We start from the raw sequence: 18,263 nt of genomic DNA, 5'->3' as shown, positions 1-18,263 counted from the left end.
AGCACTGGGTGGGGGGGGAGTCTGACCAGGCTCAAGAGTGAGATTCCCATCCCTGAGTCCTAAGTCTAACCCTAATATTTGTGGGGCTCAAAGCAAGAAAGAGTACAAATGGGGTAAGGCAGAAGTTGTAGGTGTCTGTGGGGAAAGCTAAAAGTTGAGGCTTTCTGGAGACAATTTGTAAGGGGTCTTCAATGTCAATGAAGAAATTCATTCTGTGGCATATGAGAATCTAGTGAAGAGTTAAATGGGATGGTGGGTGATCTGACAGGCATTTTAGGCTAATCATTTCAATAATAATGGAGAAAGGATGAGAAGAGTTGAGATTGGAGGCAGGCCCATCAGTTAGGAAAGGATCAAGAGACACTGCTACCCAAACTAAAGCAGAGATGTGAAAGTGTAAAGGCATGATGGATGTGGGAGAAGTTTTCCAGGGAGAAATGAAATAGTGAGGAACAAGAATCAGTGAGATGGCTTCCTGCTTTGCAGTGTGTGGCTAATAAAGTGGGGGACCCATCACGAACACCGAAAGAGGCTTGGAAATGCAAGGTAGTGATCAGATCAGAGGTGCACCTTCAAAGGGATTTGTCCAGAATCTGGCTGGACAGATAGGTCTGGCCTGTCAGATCTGAACAGATGTGGGAGTCACCTGGATGAAGAATTAAGGAAGGGATACAGAAGCCTCTGGCTACTGTTCACCTAAGAAGCGATGATGGCCTAGACCACAAATGATAGCAAAATGATTTAGAAACATGATGGAATTGTGAACTTGGATATGGTTCCCTTGTGGGAGGTGGGATAGAGGGAAAAAAATCAAAGTGGGATCCCAGTTACCCAGCCAGGGCATCTGAGAGGAGTCTGATGCAATTCACAGTATGAGAAGCAGTTTTTGGGGAAAGATGATAAGTTGGTTTGGATTTTCTCAAAAGTAGACCTTGAAGAAAGGCAAGGATTTGGATATGAGCAGTTTATTTGAGAAGCAATCCCAGGTGGGAGTGGGCAGTGAGCTCAGGAAGGGAGAAAAACTGGTTAGAGGACTGGAGCACACTTTGAGTAGCTGATTAGCTTTTTATGACTTAGAGACTAACTCCCTGGAAGCATCATACAGTTTCCAAAAGGGCAGTGTGCCCACATTTCAGGTAGGTTTGAAAGGCCCCAAGAGATGAAAGGGCTTCGATAAAAGCTTTGCCACCACTGAGGAGCATCCACTGTGTGCCAGGGGATAAAGAGGCTTTTCCCCATCCCAATGAAGAGCTGGGGGGAAAAAAATAATCATGTGGACCAATGTGGAAGGGCGTCTGTGATAGATGCTGAGTGACTATAAGTAAGAGGGGATATGACCTGGTGGTGGGGAGAAGCAGAGAAGGAGGAGAAAAGAATGCTCCTGGAAGAGGGAGCTGCGGTGAAGCTGGGCAGGGCAGGAAGGCTGGAAAGTCAGGTTGCAGCCTGGCCACATTGGGTCCCGGGAAGACTTCGGCCTCATCCTGAGAGCACCATGGGAGCTGGAGGGTGTTAGAAAAGGGGGAGCCCCGGTCAGATTCATATTTTTGCAAAGGTCACTCTGACTGCAGGGAATAAAGGGGTTGGGAGGGGTAAAGTATGGAGTTCTTCCCCTGGGAGTATGGATTTGTGTTTGCTAGAGAGAACATTTCAGTCTCTGAGGAGGAATAAAACTCAAGAGTCGCTATTGACCATTTTATGCTCCAAGGTCACTGGAAACTGGGACAGATGGTCTGCTAGGAAAGAGAAAGAATCAGACATACAGTAAATTACTGGTTCTGGGGATGAAGCTGTAGTAGAATAGTTGCTTAACAGTGAGGGTCTAGGTTTAATTCACAGTACTAGGCCAAAAAAACTTTTTTAAAAGTAATTTGGGTGGAGGGAAGAGAAAGAGAAAAAAGAAAAGGGGGCCAGGTCCCTGGTTCCAGCCCTTTCTGAGGCTCAGCAGCAGCTCTGACATGACTTCCCTGGGATGCCTGTGTACCCCTTATGCCAAGTTCCTTGGTCGAGGTGGATTCCTTGCAACACAGAGAACTCAAAAGCATACCTAAATTGAGAGTTTTAAAGTACAAAAATTCTAGAAAGACAAGCAGCAGGGCCCCAGATTAGAGCCTCCAGACATTCCATGATATAAGGTAATACTATAGAAAATTCACTTGCTTCTGATGAACACATTTAGATTCAGGAGCTCTAGCAGAAGCCAGCTCATTGGATCATTCCCTCTCCCTTCACTGGGGTATCGGGGATTTCTAGCCAACCTAGGGGTGAGAAGTTGGGGGTGGAGGGTTGAGGGAGCATGAGGCAGATATGCCTAAATATGGCCCTCGCTGGAAGCACACAGTGACTTTGAAAGCCAACTGCCAACTCTATCCAACTGGAGCTATGCAAGCAAAGCTGTTTGTGGTTTATTCTCATGTTTGATTTACAAAAAACTAAGCTGAATATGAATCTTTTTAAGAGACTTTGCAGAAGCTGCCTGTTCCGAAGAACCATTGTGACAATGCTTGCTCTTTTTGGTTTCAGGCAAGAGGATTCAGGATCTGAAAGATTTCTCTTAAAGGGAAAATGTCTCTAAAAGATGTCAAAGTAGTATTTCAAGGGTTCTAGCTGGCTGCATGGTACTGATGGGGAAATCCATTTATATCTCTTTTAAAAATCCAGGGTTCCCCTTGACAGACCATCTTAAAGACTAAATTTGGAAATGAGCTTCTTGATATGTGGTATGCATACAAATGTTGGTCATCACAGTGATTTCTTTTTGTCTCTCATAAAGAAAGTATGTTGTTTTAATGCATATTCAGAAAAAAAACCACATCAAACCAGTAATTTTACAGCTACTAGTGCTTAGGATGTGGCTTAAATTGAAAAGTGAGTTGATTAAGGAAGTTATTACGTAAATAACTAAGGTTGGTATTGGGAAAAGTCATGGAATTTACCCAACTTTGAGATGAAAAGTAGGTAAGTGCTATAGTTTGTGTTAAAGGTTTTGTTCCCAGTGTGATGCTATTGGGAGATGGTAAAACCTTTGGGGGGGGGGGGGCATCAAGTCACTGGGGGGTGTGACCTTGAAAGGGACAGTGGGACTCCAGTCACTTCACTCTTTTACTTCCTAGCCATGTGGTGATTGGTTTTGTTCCTCTACACATTCCCTGCCCACGATACGCTGCCTCACCACAGGCCCAACGCAACAGGGCCAATTGACCACAGACTGAAACCTCCAAAACTGTGGGCTAAAAAGAAACTTTTCCTCTTTATAAGTTGATTATCTCAGTTATTTGTCACAGTAATGAAAAGCTGACTAACATAGTATGTATCTGGAGGAGAGTATGGGACAAAGTAGGAGCCCAATGTGAAATGGCCACCATTTAATGAATACCTCTGTCATCTTAAATCCTTACAACAAACAGGATAGGCAGCAGCATTTCTATTTTAGAGGTGAAAAAACCAAGTCTTGGAGAAATGAACAAACTTGTTCAAATGCATGCAACTAAAAGGACCCAAAGTTGTGACTTGAACCTAGGTCTGTTTGCATTTGATTCCCTAATTTTCTAACTGCACTTAACAAAAAATTGTCCTCTCTCTCCTAAGATAAAACAAGGTCCCTATCCACGCCTCCTAAGGACTCCAGGTTTAGGGCACAGCCCATTTGATCCCAGCGCACACATGTGTACATACCAATTTGCATTTATGCTTGGACAACCAAACACCAAACCGTCCAACTTCAAGACCAGAAACATCATTTGTACTTCCTCACAAACCTATAGGAAAGAATGCTCCTCTAATAAGCAAAAAAAAAAAATCACTGTTGCAAACATTTTGCTGACACCTCAAGAAATGGCCTGAAATCTTCCCCCTTTCTCCCCTGCTGCTATATTCTGAATGATTATGTACAACCTTCCCCACCAATTCCTAAGTTGAAATCCTAACTCCCAAGGTGATGGTGTTAGCAGATGGGGCCTTTGTGAAGAAATCAGATCATGAGGAAAGGACCTTTAGGAATGAGATTGGTGCACTTACAGAGAAAGACCAAGGGAGACCCCCTGGCCCTTTCACCAAGGTGGGCCACCAAGGCATGAAGGTACATTTCGTGAGCCAGGAAGACAGACAGTCCTCATGGCCTCCAAACCTGCCAGAACCCTGATCCTGGATTTTTAAGCCTCTGGAATGGTGACTATCTCTTGTTTGTAATACACCAAGTTGATGGCATTTTATTATAGGAGCCTGTACAGACTAAGATACCCACTTTAAAAAGAAATCCAAAACAATGCAGAATAATTGCTAGCCTAATATTAATAGTTTCTAACTTATACTCACTTCATTTTGCCAAGTGAATCAGAGCTTTTTAAAGAGGTCTGTTTGCAATAAGTTTCTCTTAAGGAGAGGAGAAAAAGCTCAGGCAACAGCCTGCATATGGGATATTTCTCGAAAGAACATTGCTATGATTAGCTTGTCCTCAGGGAGAGTAAAATTTGAGTTGTACAAACTCATTTATATTTAGATGCTAAAATTCTGGCTCATCATATGTGATGAACTAAATAAAAATTGTACTGGTCAGCCCAACCAATAAATACACATGCCTTAATGTACATTATTACTTTACTTGGTCCCTTAAAACATTTTAAAATTATTGAGCCAATTGCTACTGAGGTATGGTTTCTTTGGCTAGAGGGAAATAAGCACTGAGAGATTAGCCCCTACATCTAATAGCCCTGGGAGAGATGAATTAGGGACCAGAGGGCCAAGCTGTGATGGATGATGGGATAGAGAACCACTAAAAGTCTGCGTTCCACCCAAGGTGGGAAGTCTACTGAGTACCCATCTCATTTGCTCAGATGATGCTTAGAGACCTGATACAATTATTGTGACTTCTTTTGAAACAAAAAAAAAAAAAGAGAGAGAGAGAGAGAGCCGATGACCCCACAAGACAGGCATGAATGTTCAAAGAAACACTACTGACCACAGTCCCAAATGGGACACTTCTTACCTACTTCAATCACAAGTCCATACATTCCAGTACATTCAGACCATGGAATGTGACATAGTAATGAGAATAAACCAACAGCTACACAGACAAGTATCACAAACCCAAGATGGAGATGAAAGAGGCAAACATCATAAAAGCAGGTACAACAACTCTATGTCACTAACCATCAAGATAGGAGCTGCCCTACACGAAGGCATGAAGAGGAATCTGCAGTGATGGCAGTGGGGTCTTTCCGCATCTGGATGCTAGTTACCTAGGTGTGCTTCACTGGTTAAAATCCACCCCGCTGTGCACTTAACCTGTGGATGCCTTTGTGTGTATCATACCTCAATATCATACTTCAATAAAAAAAAGTACCACTGCTACTACTAAAGGCCCACAAATAGTCATCTCATCACATCCAATGAATATCTGGTCAGCGAGAGTTAGGATGAAGCCCCAGGGGATGGGTCATTCAAACCACTTTCATTTTTGTTCGCTGTAACCACTAAACTAGCCTCTTTTCCCTATAGTAAGAACGTAGCACTGTGTTCAGTTCAACCAGGCCAGGAGCACTGCCAGCCCTGTAAGGAATTCGGGATACCATTTTTGAGGTCCCAAGCCTACAACATTCCTTGGGAGGGGCCCAAAATACTCAGGTCTCCCACAGGTCTTGGGTGAAGAACTCTCTCCCAATATGTCAGTTGTGCTCTCATTATGCCACAGTGAATTAAAACATGAAGGTGAACTAGCCTTATTTACTAATTTACTAATTATCTCTAGTTAATTAGCAATTGTATAATGGTTGAGGCTGGGGCTGTCACAACACTGGTCACTAGGGTCTGAGCTCTTTGGTGCTCATTACCTACTTCATGAGGCCTGGGATGCCCATAAAATTGCTCAGAATTAGATTCTCTGCTGCACTTCTGAGGACATAAACAGGCCAAGTCTGAGACATGGTTTCCCAAACTGATTCCCTGTTCCAATTGCCATTCATAAAAACAGATCTTGGGTCTGGTTCTCTGGTGCTGGGAAAGGAGTGGAAATGAGACTGACAACTCTTTCTGAATCAGAACCTTCTTCCCCAAGACCCTTTCAGTATGCTTAGAAACTAGTGTGGCTCATTCTTGACATGTGACAATAAAGGACTTGCTCCTACTTTCTATCCACTATCAGTCAATTGTAGGCTTAGGTGGTAGGATATTAACACTGAATCACAGCTAATGAGGTCCTTCCTAGTTGGCACAGTCTGAGCATACCAATACTTTGATTCCTTAAGTATTCCCAAACTTTCATTCCTCAGACAAAACAAAGTGACTGAGGTGGGAAGGAAGTATTGCAAAGGGCTGCCAGATTCCAGAGCCAAGGAGGCTGCTGGCCACTGGACCCAGGGTGGTGGCTGCACAGCATTGAACAAAGAATGAAAAGAGTGGCATGCTCTGAGTAATTCGTAACACGTGATACCAGCCACTGCCCTGTCCTCAGAGGACCTGAGCAAGAACCTTGGCACTGCTGACCTTCAAGGCAGCGTGTGTGGCCATCTTCCATGAAGAAGTGTCCAAGTTTACAAATTATTATCCTAACATCATTCTGTGTAAGTAGTTAGCTTTTCTCTCAACAAATCACTGCATGCCATGGACTGGGGCAGGGGTGTCCTCTGAACTATTATAATCACTGTTGGCAAGAATCTCATTAAAGCATAGATGCTTCTCAACTCACAATGGGGTATTGTCCCCATAAACTTATCCCAAAACTTATACCTAAAGTCAAAAATGCATTTAGTACAACTAACATACTGAACATCATAGCACAGCCCAGTCTATCTCCTGCCCTGAACACTTAATGTTACTTTAGCCTACAGCTAATTAGTCTAACACTACTGCAAGGATTATTTTACAATAAAATGTTAAATCCCATGCCATTTGTTGAACACCTATATCCAAACAAAAAACACTGGCAATTCAGGACACTATACAGCATTGGTTGTTTCCCTAGTGACACGTGACTCACTGAGAGCTGTGGTTCCATAGCTGCCAGACCCAGTCTCCAAGCAGAGAAGGGAAAGAAGGAGAAAAGGAGAGAGACAGAGAAAAAGGATTGGACCATGGATTGCCAGCCTGGGAAAAGATCCAAATTCAAAGTCTGAAGTATGATTTCCACTGAAATTGTGTTTCTTTTGCACCACTGTAAAGTCAAAAAATTTTAAGTTGAAGCCATGGTTAAGTCAGGGACTGTCCATACTAGCTGATAATGACTGTGTGCTAACCATGTCCCCAGTATTATTCTAAAAACTTTATATGTATTAGCTTATCGAATTCTTCTTTTCCTAGTTTTACAGATGAAGAAACTGAATCACTGAATGATTCAACAACTGAATTCAGTCCCAGGTGGTGAGGAATCCAAGCCATGCCACCCACTCAGGGAGCCTATGATATAAGCTTAAGGGGTCAAAATAATAAACATCTCTCTGAGAGTAAAAAGCTTCTGGGCTCCATCCACCCATAAGCCTTGTGACCTTAACAAAACACTCAACTCACTGATCTCATTCTATCATCTGTACATGGGAATGAGACCTTCCCTGCTTACGCAGAGTGTTTCCATGAAGGTCAGAAGATATAACAAACACGAACAGATGTAGTTTCTGAAATGCTCCAGATACTGTACAAAAGTATGTTGTGCTTTATTCATAGATGGCAGATATACATGGAGGATCAGAAATGAGGGGATAAGTTTGACGACACCTCTTTCTGCAGAAAGCATTTAGGATTATTAAGGAAGAAAAAGCAAACCAGAGCCCCACTTTCTTCTATGGACCTGTACAAAACTTCCCACAAACTTCTGAGTTAAACAGAGAGGCCTCCAATGGAGGTATCATGTGATCTGAGACAGGATTGCCTCTCTACCATAAAGAAGGTACCCCAGAGGAGGTCCTTCTAGTTTTTTATGACTTTGACCCCATCTCTGGGCTAATATATTTATGACACAGCAAGTAGCTTACATTAGGGATTATTCTTACTGGTGGAAGGAGACAGCAGTGATGTTTGACAGATAGAGTCTATACTTCCAAAATCAAGGGTGGCCACTACAGCTTTAAAAATAGTATTTTTGCCTCTCTGTAATACTGGAATTCTAATGTGGAATCTTGAGCATAGAGGTTCCTTCTCAGCCTAAACTAAGGAATTCCCTTAGCCCTGCCTTCCAGCTCAAACCTTCTCACAGAATATGTTTTCATGTCTAACCTCCCTTGAAACTTTAGAGGAAAAGGCCAGCTTGAAGTCTGACAGACCTGAGGTTGAATCTGGATTTTGCAATTAATTAGCTGCGTGACAATGGACAAGACTCTGAATTTCTGCTTCCTCATCTAGAAAAGGAAAATAGTAATAGCTATCCCACAGGGCTACTTTGAGGATTAAATGGGAGAAGGTAAGGAAAGTGCTCAGGCACACAGTAGGCATATAATAACCGTTAGCTCTTAATACTGAGGTTAAAGACTCTATTAACAAAGGTGGGGTTAACCTGCAGAAAAGATTTAACTCACAAATTTCAGAGGCACAAAAAAACAAAGGTTCATTTTCTACTTATACTAAATGGTCAATGCAGATTGGTAGGGGATTCTGTTCCATGTAGTTACTCAGGGAACCAGGATGAAAAGTATCTGAAACATTCTTTAATACCACAGAAAAAGAGCTTGCAGAAGGGTCTCAAAGGATCAATTAAGTGCTTTGGATTTGACAAGTTTGAACATTACACAGCCCTCATTAGCTGCGAGGGGTTGAGAAATGTAGGGGAGCTTATGGAATATTAAGTAAATATTATTCTTCATGTGATATGGAAGCACATTTTATTTACCTTTGATTTCCCCATAATGCTTAGCACAATGTCAGGCATATGAGATGCTTGGATCTGTGCCAGCATCTTACTGGAGAAATTAAGACATATGCCATGTCTCCTATTGGAGAAACTAAGACACAAATAAAAAAGAAAATTTCTCTGAGACTGGCTGTAAATTTTATAGTCAAAACATTTTTGCCTTTCATTAAAAAAAAGAACCTGGTAGTTGTTTGGTTTTCTCACCCTGTAATTTATCATCAAAATAAACATTTCATACCCCATAAACATTTCAGAAGTTTTTGGAAACAGCATTTGCTTCAAGGAAGTCTGCACATGCCCTTGGACTTAAGGGAAAACTCTAAGTCACTTCTAGGCCTTGAATTCACACTTGGAAGGAGAGAACAGATGGAACTGCCAAGGACAAGATGACAATATGTTTACATCTCTTATGACACTCTGGCCGTTTTCCACCCTTCTCCCTGGATGCTGAAGTCTCATGGGGGTAGGTGGTGGTTCAGGGCTATGGATATCAATGCAGGGAGACAGTTGGCTGCTCAAGGACCCCAAACAAGACAAGGGCAGACCAATGTTCCTTTCACTCATCTCTTTCCTTCCCAAGCCGCTTCATTCTACAAAACCCTCTTTTTCTTTGCGCATTAATAGAAAATATCTTATAAGGTACCAAATATATGCCCAATATATCTGCCCAAGAAAATTCCTGAGAGCTGATTGATTCCCTCTAGACTAGGGAAGAGGAAACAGCCTCAGAAAAGATCCTTTCCCACAAGAAGGAATCATTGATACCACATTCTCCTTAGAGTTTACAGATGTGCTCTGGTTCTGACTTTTGCCACCATGTTACTAGGTAACCTCAGACAACTCAGTACCTTCTCTGGTCTCACCTGCTAGTCACTCAATGAGCAGCCCAACAGAAAGGGCTGGGAATGTGCAGATGAACAGGTAATGAGCCTGACTTCAAGACAGAGTGAGTCGAGCAGGGATCACAGATACAGCTCAAGTACCCCTTATCTAAAATGCCTGAAAAGTGTTCTAGAGTTTAGATTTTTTTTTTTAAGATTTTGTAATGTTTACATACAAATTATGGGAAATATTGGAAATGGGACCCAAGTCCCAACATGAAATTCATTTATATTTTATCTCCCTATACATATAACCTGAAGGAAATTTTATGCAATACTTTTAGTGTGCCTGCATTTTTTAGTGTGACCTGGCACATGAGAACACGTGTAAAATTTTTCATGTATGGCATCATGCTGGGGATCAGAAAGTTTTGGATTTTGCAGTATTTTGGATTTCTGGATTAGCAATGCTCATCCTGCACTGTTTATGTCAGCTGGCCACGTATCAACAAGAAGGATGGTGGTAAAAGGGTGAACCGGGAGTACTATGGAAACCAAACAGGGCAGCTGCCTCTCTGCTCCTGCCAAGTGTGCCAAGGGGAAACAAGGGCGCCCTGTTAGCAAATCTCTTGAATTTTCCCAAGGCAAGCAGGAAATACAAAATTTTCTGTGAAATTTGAACTGACCTAGCAAATCAAATTCGTCTGTCAAATGGTGTTAGTCCACAGACCCCTGTTTGCAAGTCCTAGTGATAGTCCATGATAAGACTTCACCAGATTATAAAGTTGTACATTCTATGTGATCTGATAATTTTTAAAAAATATGATCAAATGTCTAAAAAACATGGATTTTTTTATTGTAAGCCAGGTACAGTGGCATATACCTGTAACTCCAGCAACTTGGGAGACTGAGGTAAGAGGATTGCAAGTTTGAAACCAACCTCAGCAACTCAGCAAGACTGTCTCAAAATAAAAATTAAAAAGGGCTGGGATGAAGCTCAGTGGAAAGGTGTCCCAGGGTTTAATCCTCAGTACCAAAAAAGAAAAAAGAAAAGAAAGAACATATACACATATGTGTGTATGGATTTGTGTGCAGATATATGTATATATAACATATAAATAACACCTGTTAACATAAATTCCTTCTAAAATTAGGATGACATTGTTTTCTTTTGTTTGATTTTGGTACTGGAAATAGAACCCAGGAGTGTTTTACCACTGAGCTACATCCCCAAATCTTTTTATTGTTTATTTTTAGAAAGGGTCTTGCTAAGTTACTTAAGGCCTCACTAAATTGCTAAGGCTGGACTTGAACTTGTGACCCTCCTGTCTTAACTCCTGAGTTGCTGGGATTACAGGCAGGTGCCCATGCCCGACTCCAAGTGCATAATCATGAGGGGCCTCTAGGGGACTGAGGAAGAGAGAAGTTGAGGAGCCCCTGCTAGAACACGTAGGAAGTCTTCCAGACCTGCTGGGTCAGGAAACTCCCAACATTAGCCCAGGGAAGGGGCCATTTTGCAAATAACAAAGGACACTTTCAGTCACTAGGGTGAGCAGGCTGAGCCTGCAGGACACCCACACAAAACTCCAATACTCATGACATTGGCTATTGTTATAGACACTGGATATTATTGCTGCTGGTGCTCTATGCAGGTAAAGCAAGAGCACCTTTCAAAGCATATTTTCTTTTGACCATGCCCTTGATCCTCACAATGGCCCACAGAGGGAGACAGGGTTGGAATTCAGCATCCCAATTTTGCAAAAGGGGAAACTGAGGTTCAGTGAAGGGTATGTGAACTGGTAATATTAAGCACCTTCTGTGTGCCAGGTGTCTTGTGTTGTTTTGTTCCTTTATGTATTTTCTTCAATATATGGTAAATGCACAGCGTTTGAAGGAAATGACACTAAAGAAATAGAGTGAAAGTCAACTTTATCCCCCAAACACTTAGCTCTCATTACCAGAAGCCAGTGACTAGTGTCCCATGTGTTCTTCCAGGGCCAGAGCATGCACACCTAAGTACATGCATGTACATAAATAAGCTCTTTGCTCCTCGTGTACTTTTTTCCTATGCTCCTTCCTTACTCCTTCTCTTTCTCTTCCCCTCCACCTTCCTTCCTTTTAAACAAATGGGCCTTGAAAGGCATGTGAGTTGGCTTCATTTTTTTCACAGTTGTAAAGTGAAGCATATATGGATACAGGAATATTTACTTAGTGAGTACCCTGTGGGGGGATATTTATAGTTGTCTTCAAGCTTTCTGTTGCTTTGGACTCTCCATATACAATCATTACTTCACACACACAAGTTTATTTGAAAGATGGACTTCTAGAAGTAAAAATGGTTGAGTCAAAGATTTTGTGCATTTAAAATATTGTAAGATCCATAGAGAGGGGCTGTACTATTTTTGTAACACTGACATTTATGCAAAATCTAAGTATCAAAATGCTTTAAGTAACTTTTAAAATCTGTCAGTCTGATAGGTTAATATGGTATTTCATTGTAGTTTAACTTGCAATTCTTATAATGAGAGAAATTGAGCATTGCTGTAGATATATAAATGCCGTTTTAACTTCCTTTTCTGTTCAACTTCTTTAACTGTGTTTTTCTAGGGGAATGTTCTTTTTTATTGGTTGGTAGGCATTCTTTATATATTAAGAAAATTATCTCCTGTCTGTGATATATGACCATTTTATCCAGGTGACTCATTTGTCTTTTGACTGTAACATGTGACAAAGACATTTAAACAACTTTTTAAACACTAAAATTTATCAAAAATTTCGGTGTATTTTGGATTGTACATTACACTTAGAAAGGACTTCTCTCTGAGATTATTTTGAAAATATCACATCTTCTAGTAATTGCATTTATCTTTTTTTATAAAAATTTCTGACTAATTTAGAATTAATTCTGGTGAAAGGAGTAACATGTGACCTAACTTAATATTTTCAAAGAGATTCTCCAATTGTTCAAAGTCTGTGTATTGAGTACCTCTTCTCCAGTAATTTCTAATGTGCCCTTCATACACACTAAATTTCAAGTTCTATGTAAGTCTTCTTTTGAACTCTCTCCTATTCCACCTGTTTGCCTGCCTATCTAATACAGAGGTACTTAGTGAGTACCCTGTGGATTAACTCAAAACAAGCATGTGCTCAGGTGAGACTAGAACCCAGGTCTGCCATTCTGTGGACCTTTATCACTTAAAACTCTGTGGTAATCATCTCTTACCCCTGGCATAGAAATCAGAGAGGTCCCTGATTCTGCAGCACAGGGAAACCTTGGCTCTTCCTTTCCCTTCATTCTCTCAGAGACAGTGGCACTAGCCAGTTTGAGATAGACTCCAGCTTTCTCCAGAGTGAAGTGGTTTAGCCTCAGCTAACTTAGATCTTTTCTAGGGGCCTCAGTTTTCCCATCTACAAAATGATGATAATAATAGCAATACTTACAATATGTTGTAAGGGTTCTATATTTTGACACTGGATACTGGTAAAAGTGGCAATTGTTATGACTTAGGGCTGTATCATTTTGCCAGTGTCAGTTTCCCTGGTGCTGAGGCAAATAATGGCCATTTCTTCGGTTACAATATGGCAGGAAACAGGCTGTACAGCTTTTTAACAGCAGTTCAATAAATCTAACGTTCTGGCAGTTCACACCCCAAGTATATACAATTCCCACAGGCAGGTACCCAGGAAGAGGAAAGGGTGGAACCGTTTAGGTTCTAAGTCTGAGGCTCAGAGCTCAGACTTGGTGGAAAAGGACTTAATAGGGGGCCTGGTCTTGGTTGGGAGGGGCCAAGGAACCCTCAAGGGTCCTGCAAGGTGGGTAAGAGGAGCAGTGAACTTATGCAGAGGGGGAAATCTGCAAGGGAGGCTGGAAGTGGTCAGAAGTGGGGCCTTCCACAGAACTCTAAACAAACCCAGGGATGCTGACCCCTGGAAGAATTACACATCCATATTTGATACTTCCATCTGCCCTCCCCAAGTGCCAGAAGCCCATAGGAAGCCAGGCACAGAGCCCAGAAGTTGCGTAAACAATATCTCTGAGAGTGCCAATGTTCTAGAATAGGAATCACAATCCCCCCTCCACATACATTTCAACAAGATACCTTAAGGTTTGTAAAATGTCATTGCCATGATTTGTCTGTGTCATTGAGCTCCACCAAGAGGGAGAAATTGTTTCATCCCAATTCTCCAGATGGGCCAGTTAAGACTTAGAAGGGCCATTTGAGGGTCCCAAAGTCAAGATGACAGAAAGTGTCAGAGTCCAAACTCAGATCTTTTTGGTCTAAAGCCCAGACCACAAAGCACACTGGGTGAAGGCCGAAGAGGACTATGTACTCATCTATTTGTTAAATAAGCACTCACAGAGCACTGGCTTCAGGGTTGACACTGGGGTAGGTGCTAGGTGTACAGAGACAGATAAGACAAAATTTTTGCTCCAAAGCACCCATAATCAAAAACTTGCCCTATAATGTCATATCCACAAAACAGGGAGGTCAGGAAAGAAGCAATGGATTCCTTTGAAGGAATAGGGAGGCCATTGTGGTAGCCCACGCTTGTAATCCCAGCTACTTGGAGGTTGAGGCATGAGAATTGCAAATTTAAGGCTGGACTGAATTCAGTGAGACTCTGTCACAAAAATAGGAAAAAAAAAAAAAAAAAAAAGGACTGGAGATTTAGCTCCATGGTAGAGAATTTGCCTAATATATGGTGCTGGGCTTAATTCCTAGCACCATATGGAAAGGGGAGGGAAGGGAGGGAGGGAGAGGGAGGGAGGAGAAAATAAAGAAAGAATGATGGATAGATGGATGAGAGAGGGATTCCCAGGGAAGGTGACTTTGTAAAGCACACTTTTTTAATGCTTTTGTTATCAATGATGAACAATTTATTTCTCCACTGAATTCCTGAGCCCTGATGCTGTGCTTTAGGCTCTTGCCCTCTTTGTTTATACTTTAGAATTTTCAAGAAAAATTATTTGAAATACCATTCCTTGGCCCAGACCTTCTGAATCCAAATTTGCAGCAGTGGAATCCAGGCATTAGAATACATTTCATGATTCCCTAAGTTTTTTGAGGATATGTATTCAGAGGCATTGGCAAGTTTTGCTTTATTCTTTAGCAAGCATGTTCATTTTAATAAAAACCCTAAGTTTTTATTAATTAATTACAATGGAAAAACAATGCTAAAGTCTCAGGGATAAACTTCATGCCCACTTAGTCTATTGTATTTAGTCTAATTTTCTCCCCACTGCTTGAAAACCATTATCTGGGCATATCAGGAAAGTTCCCCCCACTCTTACTGTAATGCCTGGCACTGTGGAGCTCTGTGAACTTCTCATACCTACCTGGGAAATCTGGGCTCATGAGGCAGTACAGAATGTATCCTGCTGGCCATTTTAAGAAAGGGAGGGACATTCAGTGGTTAAGGGCAGAAAGCTAGAATGCCTGTGTTCAGAGTCTGCCTTTACTACATCTGGGCTGTGGGATTTTTACCTCCTTATGTCTCAAGTTTCTTCATCTGTAAAATGGAGATAATAAAAATATCTCATAGGTTTTTGAAGACTGACCAAGTTCTTATATGTCTGTTTTATAAAAGTATTTTGCTAGCATTATGTTACTATATGAGTTAGATGTGGACGGTAGAAGCAGCTCAATTCACTGACTGTGCCAGTCACTGCAGATACAGCAATGAATGACACCCAGTGTCAGCCCTTCAGAGGCCCCATCTGCAAAATACCACAAGCCATCACCTGCCTCTCTGAGCAGCAAGAACCTGCCTTGGGAATGGGATAGCATCACTTTCCCCCTGTGTGGCTTCATCCCAAAACACAAAAAGGGGAGCAGGAGTACAAAAGGATGCCCACAAATCAAGTAAGGAGGTCTTCGTTAGCTGTGAGATTCACCCCCATACATTCATGTACTATATGCCACTGCCCCAGCAGGGTCTACAAGAAAGCAGGACCAACTTTGTGTTGGTCCAGCACAAGGTTCCTGTCCCCAACTCTGTCAATACTTTGCGTTAGGATGATTCTTTGTTTTGAAGAATGCCCTGTACATTGCAGAACGTTGAACAGTATCCTTGTCCTCTATTCACTACATGCCAGGAGCAAAGTTCTCTTGCAAGTTGTGATAACTCAAAATACTTCTAAGCAGTGTCAAATGTTACCTGGAGGCAAAACCACTGCTGGAGGCTAAGAACTGCTTTAGAATCTGAGACAGACTCCATTCCCAAAGAGATACCCCAATGCTCCCAAAGTCCCACCTGCTGAAAAACCAGATGTGCCTGACTTCTAGAAAGATAGGTCCCAGAGATCTTTGTCCCCCAAAGTTCAGCACTACCTAGCTGGGTTTTACCCTGGAGATGGCTAGACTCCCAAGTGCTCCAGACCACCATTTTAGAAAGGCAGGACTGGCACAGCACAGATCTCATTAGAACTTTCCAAACAGATCTGGGAGACAATAAAACTTATCACAGATGGCTGGGGTGGGAGTGTGTTTTCCACTTTTCCCAGGTTTCCTCTGTGCTTATTACAAATTTTCTGGTAGAAGAACAATAAGTATCAGAAAATTACAAAAAAAAAAAATTGAAAAAAGGAATAAGTGTTTTCCTGGGGTGTCCCAAGAGACAGGATGTGGCAATAAAAGAGATGACAGGCATCCGGAATGAAAATCCTGGGTTTGATCCTGATTCTGTCACATCCTAGACACAAGCTGTCAGGTGAGGGACTTCGACTCTCTGCATCAGTTTCCACATGTGTGAAATGGGATGGTAGGAATGCCCAGGACATGGGGTGGCTGGGTGGACTGGACAGGACGTGCACATAAAAACATTCCAGTCACCACTTGCCACATATATGATGCTCTGTGCAGGTTATCTGTGTCCCCCACCTCCACTTTACAGATGGATACACTGAGGTGCAAGGAGGGGATGTGTCCTGCCCAAGGGCACGTGGCTGGCTGATTCCAGATCTGCTTTAAGCCGTTTCTGAAAGCTAGAATAAGAAGTAGCTTTCCTCCCTAGAATGAATTACTTCATCCATGAAATGGGCAGACAGGGAAGGTTCAGACTGGATGACAGCTGCAGCCTTATCCACCCTAAAAATCAACAAATAAAAAGAGTGTTCTATTAATGATAACAACTATTGGCTCCCTGGTGCCTACAAGGCCCCTTACAAACTTTGTCTTTAATCTGGGGAACACAGCCAATTCCATTAGCCTCATACTATAGAAAATATAAAGAGCTTTTACACAGGAACAGTCAATGGACTAATGGCCTAATCAAAGAATGAGCAAAAAATCTGAATGGGCATTTCTCCAGAGAAGATGTAGAAACAATCAACATACCCATGAAAAGATGCTCCAGATCATTAGCCATCAATGCAAATCAAAACCACAAGAGAGAACTTGATGCCTAATTGGGAAGATAAATTCAAAAAGACAGTTAAGCAGGTATGTGGGAAAACTGGAACTTTCCATATATTACTAGTAGTGTTATGGGCCAGGCTATATGGGCAATGATCAAACAGACTCCATTTTGCCCCAAGAATCCACATCCTGTAAGAAATGCTTCTCCCATAGAAAGCCCTGCTTCTGTACTCATCAACAGCTGCTTAGCATAGCACATTTGGCAACACAAAATGGCAATTCTTATATGATAAACTAGTGTTCTCTCTTTGGTTCCCATTTTTCTTGGACAAAGTATCCTGTCAGAGACTGACTGTCTAGATGTTAGTAACCATTCTTTAACTTGTACTCAACTAGGGACATTTTGGCCACTCCCTTTTCTGCTTATGATTTTAGATCTCATGACATCTGTTGATGGTTTTGAACCATAGCAATAGCTACTTATGCTTTAATATGGTTTTGGACTATAAAGGGTGTACTCAAACCCCGAGAGGGGGTCGAAAGGTGCAGATGTGCAGCCTACCCCTTGGCCCACCAGCTGGTGGATCTGGACTGCCAGCTGTTGAATAAAGTTTCTGTCTCCTGCTTTAAGATCTACTCTGTGATTTATTGCAATCTCGCCTTAACAATAGGACTGTAAAATGGTATAGTCATCTTGGAAAACAAGCAATTCCACAGAAAGTTAAACATATACTTAATCATATAATCAAGAAATTCCACTCCTGAGAATAGGAAAACCATAAGTTCACACAAAAACTCACTCACAGCATTATTCAGAATAGCCCAAAAGAGGAAACAGACCAAATATCCATCAGTTGATGGATAAACACAATGTGATATATCCACACAGTGGAATATTGTTTTGGTACAATATTTTTTCTGACATTTTATTTTTTTAATTTATTTATTTGAATTAGGTATATACAAAAGCAGAATGCACTTTGATTCATTGTCCACAACTGCAGCATAACTTTTCATTTCTCTGGTTGTACACAATGAAGTATCGCACCATATGTGCAGTCATACATGTACCTAGGGTAATAATGTCCATCTCATTCCACCATCTTTCCTGACCCCATACCCCCTCCCCTCCTCTCCCTCCCCTTTGCCCAATCAAAGTTCCTCCATTTTCCCCATGGCCCTCCCCTCATTATGGATCAGCATCCACTTATCAGAGAGAACATTTGGCCTTTGATTTTGGGGGATTAGATTACT

General features: G+C 41.7%; 1 protein-coding gene across 2 annotated transcripts in view; it reads right to left on the bottom strand.

Moving 5' to 3' along the window:
• The window catches only part of Hrh1 (histamine receptor H1), a 94,638-nt gene that overhangs the window by 49,973 nt on the left and 26,402 nt on the right, over nucleotides 1-18,263 (bottom strand). Inside the window, exon 2 of one of the 2 annotated variants that reach the window (XM_071605915.1) lies at nucleotides 16,989-17,055. The exons of the other annotated variant lie outside the window; for it this stretch is intronic. The gene's annotated coding sequence lies outside the window, so the exon portion shown is untranslated. The remainder of the gene's footprint in view (nucleotides 1-16,988; nucleotides 17,056-18,263) is intronic. 2 annotated transcript variants of the gene reach the window in all.

The sequence above is a fragment of the Marmota flaviventris genome, chromosome 20 (genome assembly GCF_047511675.1).
Source record: "Marmota flaviventris isolate mMarFla1 chromosome 20, mMarFla1.hap1, whole genome shotgun sequence".
Lineage (NCBI taxonomy): Eukaryota > Metazoa > Chordata > Mammalia > Rodentia > Sciuridae > Marmota > Marmota flaviventris.
This window is presented reverse-complemented; position numbering and strand designations above follow the sequence as displayed.